Here is a 7,074-nt window from a genome sequence, read left to right as displayed (position 1 = left end):
GGTAAAATCAAAGTTATATGTAGTAAATACACTGTGAAATAAAAGTAAATTTACAGAAACAGAAAAAAAGGTTAACAAACATATTTCACAGAAGCCTCAAGAACTTACAGTATCCATTCTTTACAAATAACAAGAGTTCAGATTTACAAGCAAATGGTGGAGGTATTTTTCATATCGAAACTTATTAATATTATTAATGTCTGCTTATTGTAACCCAGGTTTGGATGTTAGGAGTTCCATTGTCTTGCATTTTAAAACTCTATATATTGAAATATGTTTGAATATCTTTCGTATATAAGTGCATGACTTTGTGATACGGTCTGTTTATACATTTCAAATAACTGACAATATTTTATTAAATATGTCTGTGCGTGTTTTTAAACCTGATCCTTACCTTAAGCGAAAAGAACTTTATCTTCTGAATAATTTGCCCGTCCTGACACTGACAACACAAACACACTCTCACACACACAAATGACACCACTGAAATGTCTCTCTGGGTTCATCTGGTGGCCATCGCAGAAGTTTGCAATTTCTCAGTTTGCCATCATGATATGAGTTACACAAAGCTAAACAAAGACTGTGAATGGAGACATAAACATTGAAGAAACCAATTACAAACACATGCAGCTCCACCGCGGCTTTGGCATCACAGCTCAGCTGCATTCCTGCCTGCAGCAGCACTCTGTAAATTCAAGCCTGGCCTAGCATTGCTAAACTGAGTGATGAAGAAAAAACTACAGTAGAGAGATATATTGTGCTGTCAGAACATAACATTCTATCATAATTTTCACCACTTTTTGACATAATCTAAAACAGCCAACCCTCCTTAGATAAAAAATAATGCAAAAAATAACAAACAAACAAAAACTGTTCCTCAAACTTCAAATGAAATGCAAGGTTTTGTATCGACAGCAACAGTATTTGTTGTTGTTGAGGCAAAGCTCATATGACCTCATCACAATATCTCCAAGACACCAGAGATAAAAACATTAGTTTGGCCTAATAGCTACGGGTCACTCAGCTTTGATTTTGACCTCAGACCTAATTATACACAATGTGGTAATTAAGGAATACTTCACGCTAAGAACAGCCATTAACGCTGACCTTGTATTATATGTATTAGTTGAAACGTATACACATGTGGGTGTGTTTCTACATAATGCTTTAGTCTCTGTACTGCTGCACATTCCATGGGCACACAGCTGGTACACAGCTGGTCACCTACCCCCACCCATAAGCACACACACACACAGGCAGCAACTTGCCAGATGAAGTAAAGCAATACTCTTAAAACTAGAAAAAAAAAAATCATTATAGAAAGCAGTGACAGAAAAAAAGATGATCACACACAAGCTTAACACAACACAGACAGGAGGAGGTCCATCGGTGAAGAACAGGTGTTCACAGGCACACACACACACACACACAAACCCAAAGCTAATGATTTTTTTCCAATATATAATAATAAATGTATCTATAATGTATTATTCCATTAATCAACTGAATACATTTTACCATGTGTCACTTTCTGTTTACCCACCATTATGACATCATCATTTAAACCTGCAACTGTGTGACAATAATGTAAATAAATAAATAACGTAACACCCACATTGCCCCCTATATTTCCTGTAGTGCACTGCAATTTGTCAATGTGACTGGCCTTCACAGAGAGTTTCAGAACACTTCTGATTAGAAATGAGCAAAGTAAAGATACAAAAAACCTGTTCCCAGAACTGGCAACGACGGTCAGTTTTGTTGACTCGTCATCGCTGCTTTACACTGCACGCAAACAGCTTTCTCATCTCCACCTCGTTTGTTTTCAAAACAAGAGGAACGCTGAAATTGTTTCTCCTCTCCATAAACTAAACACTCCTGATGATGACAACTCGTTTATCAGAAGCCTCAAGTTATAAAGCTTCTCAGAAACATCATCTTTACTTCAGATCAGGTCTTCCGTTACCTTGCCATCTCCCTTGGCGACAACAGCTGGAAAAGCTTAACTGACCACACTGTCCCTGGTAGCCCAAGAAACCCTCAAGAGTAAGTCTTTCTCTGATTTCTGCTAAACTAAAGATACCACAGTGTTACAGTGAGCCAGTTTGGTTTCTAGAATGATAGACCACCTGCAAGGGTCCTTAAATATAGTCCATCTGCTTCTCTGCATACTTTGTTAGCTCCTATTCATTGTGTTCTTCAATGGTCAGGACCACCACAGGGTAGGTATTATTTGGGTGGTGGAATATTCTCAATGCTGCAGAGATACTGTTTTGGTGGTGGGGTGTCAATAACCTGGCTAGGGGGTCAAAACTTAACTACCATTGGGCAGTGGAGCATTGGAACTATATGTTCAGACAAGGACAGAGATACATCCAATATGTCGGAATGAGTTGAAGTAGGATCCAACATCAGAACCTGATCTTAATAAAGTTATCATGTTTAAACATCACCAAATTGTCTGAAGTATTCATGGTAAACATGGGTATGTAAGTGTCTTGTACCCTTATGAACAATGTCTTAGAATAAAGTACTAATGCAGTGTCTTTATGTAAGTTGTCATGGTTACATATTTACGAAGTTGTCATGCAGCCTTATGAATAACCGTCCTCAAGTACAGTTTATACCGTGGGGTCTTTATATCAGTTATATCAGTTGTCATACTTATGTTGGTGGCATGTAGCTTTATAAAACTGCTTTAAATTGCTACGGTGGAGTATATACATCAGTTGCCATGGTTACATATTTATGTAGGTGTGATTTGCGCCGCTGCCTGATTTGGACAGCACATGCGCAGGACACCATGCTTGTGTACACTTTACTGATATCTCCAATATTTTACTAATTTCTTCTTCAAGTATAATTGTAAAGAGATACTGCTCTCTTATGCCACCTCAATGTGGATATCGTCAGTTGTAAATAAACACACTTTGCAAGTTCCCTAGGTGTTTAAAAATGTAGAGGACAGTGAGGAAAGGCTAACTCATGTTTAAACACACAGCGTTACTCACTCATGAAGATAAAGCTTTTCTTTGCTTTGGAAAACTGTCTCTTTGCTGCTATAAGCTATATGTGTGAAGGTCAGCGCATACGCAGTCGAAATCGGGCAGTGACATTGGGTCTTCATATCAGTTGGCCCAGTAACGTATTTAGGTCACTTTAAGGTGTGACTGTGGGGTCTTGATAGCCATTGTCAAATATAGTTTCATAGAAGCCATGTAGCTTTATGAACATCCTAAGAGTAAACTGCAACTGTGAGGTCTTCCTATCAGTTGTCATGGTGATGAGATAAAGCCTTATGAACACTGCCAAAGAGAACAGTTCTACTGTGGAGTCTTTATATTAGTTGTCATGGTGACGTTATGTAGGTGTCATGCAGCTTTATAAACACTGCCTTAAAGTGCTACTGTGAGTCTTAGTTGTCATGGTTACATAGTTATGTAGGTATCATGGAGGTTTAAAAAAAGGTGCTACTGTTGAATCTTCCTGTCAGTTGTCATGGTGATGAGTTTATATAAATGTGATTAAGCCTTATGAACACTGCCCTAGAGTACAGCTCAACTGTGAGGTCTTTATATCACTTGTCATTGCAATGTAGTTAGGTAGGTGTCATAGGCATGCAGTAGAAATTAAGATTACCTTGGGGGACTGCATATATCTACAGTTAGCCCAGCAACGATATAGGGGAATCTTCCATGAGGTTCACTGATTCTCAAGTTTCAGGTGGTGCCTGGTGAAATCTGGCTCTTACCATTCTGTTCTGCACCTCCTGTACGCCAGTACGAAACCAGAGAACACATTTCTGGAGCCAGCACTTGACAACTGAGGACAAGCAGAGCAGGTGTCTTCTTTCTGCTACTAGAACAGGTAACACTGGTTGTCCCAGCATCTAAGATAACAACGTGACAGATGTGTGAGGTCACAGCAAAGGGGATTTCTCAGTAGGTTCCAGGGTCAGGACACAAACCCCACAGCTGAAACATGGGCTCTTAAATCATTTCCATTACTCGCTGATAAGCAGCTCTCCTGTAATCACAGCCCCGTCCCTCGCAAACCTGGTTAATGTCAACCCAGTGATCACAGCAGACACCCAGAGCTTTGCATAGCCTACCACCTTCTGTAAAACATGACAGATGAACACATTCAAATCTCAGCAGAAAGTTTGCATGCAAAATGACCAGCTTTAGTATCTGCATCACTGCTCCGTCATTGTATATCTCCTTGTCTGTCACGTTTACTTGCAAATTTGTATTCCTTTGCCTACCGTAGTGGTACATTCTTCATGTGTCTGAGGTTTTGGGTGCTACCACTTGCCAAAATATTTTTATTTTTCTTATAGTAGGGACATCTCCAGTCCCCACAAACATGATCCCACACATCTACATAATTTTCATACAATTGCAGCACAATACAGATATCCCACAAGTTGTATATATGTGGACTATACACATGGAACGGGTGCCACTGAGCCTGCATTAACGGTGCCAGAGGGGCTAGGTACAGCCTTAGTCACCAGAGAGGCCAGTGTGGATTTACAGTTGTTGATGATAAAGTGGGTAGGTTGGAGTGAGGGGGTGGGTGGGGGGGTTGGTTTGGGTACTCATGGGCTGGGCTCAAGGAGTAACCATAGCTGGTCGTTATTTAACAACCTCTGCAGGGATCTTGGACCATCTATGCATTCAAAGTTCAGTCTTAGAAGCTGGTCCACAAAATTGGTAAAAATTGGTAGAGCCTGTTGTTTTATTTGGCAGATTTTTCTCTTGACCTACACGTCTATTTCTTCTTATTGTTTTTAGCTTTCACTATTCACTTTCTATTTGTGTGAGATGCAAGTGATGCTAATTGAGGTCGGATATTGCTAAGCAATGTTAGTTATTGGTAAGTGACCTTAAGTACCGTTTAGTGATGTTAGGTATTGTCAAGTGCAGTAACCATTGAGATCTATTTTTACTTTGTAATTTTAAGTAACTAGATAGTGCCACAATTTCTGTGGTGGAGGCTCTGCATTCCAGCTTATTTGTCTTGAAATTAAGAAACGAACATGAGATTACATATGCATTCTGTTTGTTTAATTAAGCCTCCTTTTATAACACTCATGAATGTATGGTAAACTAGTAACGTAAAACCACAACAGGTCATATGGTGTCATTCTGTGTAGCACTATCTTGCATTGTAACATTGCAGTTAAATGCAGCTGACTGCATTGACAGAATGAGTTTATATTTTCAATGGCGAGGCATTTTGAGTAGAATAGGCCTCTCATGGTCGGTCATGGACGAGAGGATATAAAGCCCTCCAGCACTGGTAGAAAACTGTAACTTTGTGTGAAGGAGCTACATCTGATACTTCTGGGATTGACTGAACTAGAATGCCCTAATGCAATCAAACCCTTACATCAGTGGTCCAATATCTAATGTAAATCCTTCCTAGAAGTGTAGAACATCATATTCCCCCAAACAATCCCTGATGTGTGGACAGCTGAGGATTTTTTCAGATCTGAAGCAAGACCTTGATTTCCTCCCATCTTTTTGAAATAAAAAAGGACAATTTACGCCCTGTTTTCACTTTTCCAGTTGACCACTCAAACAAACTATGGTCAAAAAACTCTGTCAATAATATTATGATGGTTCAACATAACTTTATCATAACCATGACCTCAACTTCAAATCTTAACCTTACTGTAACCCCGGTTCTAATCCTATTCTAAATCCTGTAGATACACTGTCAAAAAATGTACAGAGTGTGTAAATATTCCTTTAAAAAGGTACATCAACAAAAAGGGTGCATCAACAAAACACATAACCAAATATTTGGGATTTCAATCATCTTGGACCCAACCAGTCCCCTCAAGGAGTTAAATACAAGGCCATGCATACACAGAGGCACAAAGACACACAAACAAAGTGATAAGAGTGGCTCTGTTTGGGCCAGCAAAGCGGATCCAGATGATGGAGGCCATGCTGGGCTTTACGGCGCGTGGATCATTTTAAAGTGGATGACTGCATGCGGAGCTACAAATTAAATAAAGAAGCAAGCTGGAGACCATTATCATCTCTCCCATGTCGCTTACATCTCCCAAGCATTTAAAACGACAAAATAAATATGAGCGCCGCGCTATCAAACACGCAGCCTAACCAGCATTTGTTCTGTGGCATCGGTTAGAGAAATGAAAAGAGAGAGCAGTAAACACAGATTAGCTTTTCCTTCTCGTTCCCTCCCTCCATCCTTCTATACCTCCCTAGCGACCCCTCCTTCCCCTTTTTTTAGAGGGGAATTTGTGAGCTGCGACGAATGAGAGGCCCTAATGAGAGGCAGATTTGATGAGATGAGGGTCTTAATTAAACGAGTGAGGCGCGTTCACTCATTTCATTTTAGCAAAAACTCGCCTCAGAAGCAGAGTGAGGGAAAAAAGAAAAGCCTTGGCGGGTCAAACGGAGGGCAGTCTTTAGCAGAGAGAGAAAATGAGCTGTGCTAACACACATCCAGACCAGTCTTCAGTGAGGAAATACTGTCACAAAAAATAAAATAACCCAAAAAAAAAAAAGTCAAAACGTCAGTCATCTGTGAGAATCAGTCATTGAAGATATGATGTGTACAGTAAGGGTTTTTTAGCTTTGCACTGGTTGTACAATGCTAATGTAGATGGAAGATAACACAGTGTGAATGTCTGATGCCTACCATGTGTAAAAAAATATCCCAACCCAGCTCTTAAACATAGCCATAACCCTAAATCTAACCTGATCTCGAACCATAAGCCTAAACCTAAGCCTAACTCTAAGCCCAAAATGTTAAAAACAGCAGGATTTTCTACATTTTCCCCACAGCAGTGTATAGCAGTTTCTGTTGCTCTTCTTCAGCTACATAACAGACAATTGTGTAGATCTAGGAAAACAGCACCACCAGTGGACAAGAGCTTGCAGTGTGCATCCATAGCTCTCATTTGTCCATTTTTTTGGGACATTCTGCCATAAGAAAAGGCAGACAGTAAAATAATTTGGTCAATGAAATTGTCCTGTCCCCAGGGCTGGTGCTCGAGTACAGTTAGCAGATGATTGGACTAAATGTTGAGTTTGG

This window comes from Hoplias malabaricus, chromosome Y, assembly GCF_029633855.1.
Source record: "Hoplias malabaricus isolate fHopMal1 chromosome Y, fHopMal1.hap1, whole genome shotgun sequence".
Lineage (NCBI taxonomy): Eukaryota > Metazoa > Chordata > Actinopteri > Characiformes > Erythrinidae > Hoplias > Hoplias malabaricus.
This window is presented reverse-complemented; position numbering follows the sequence as displayed.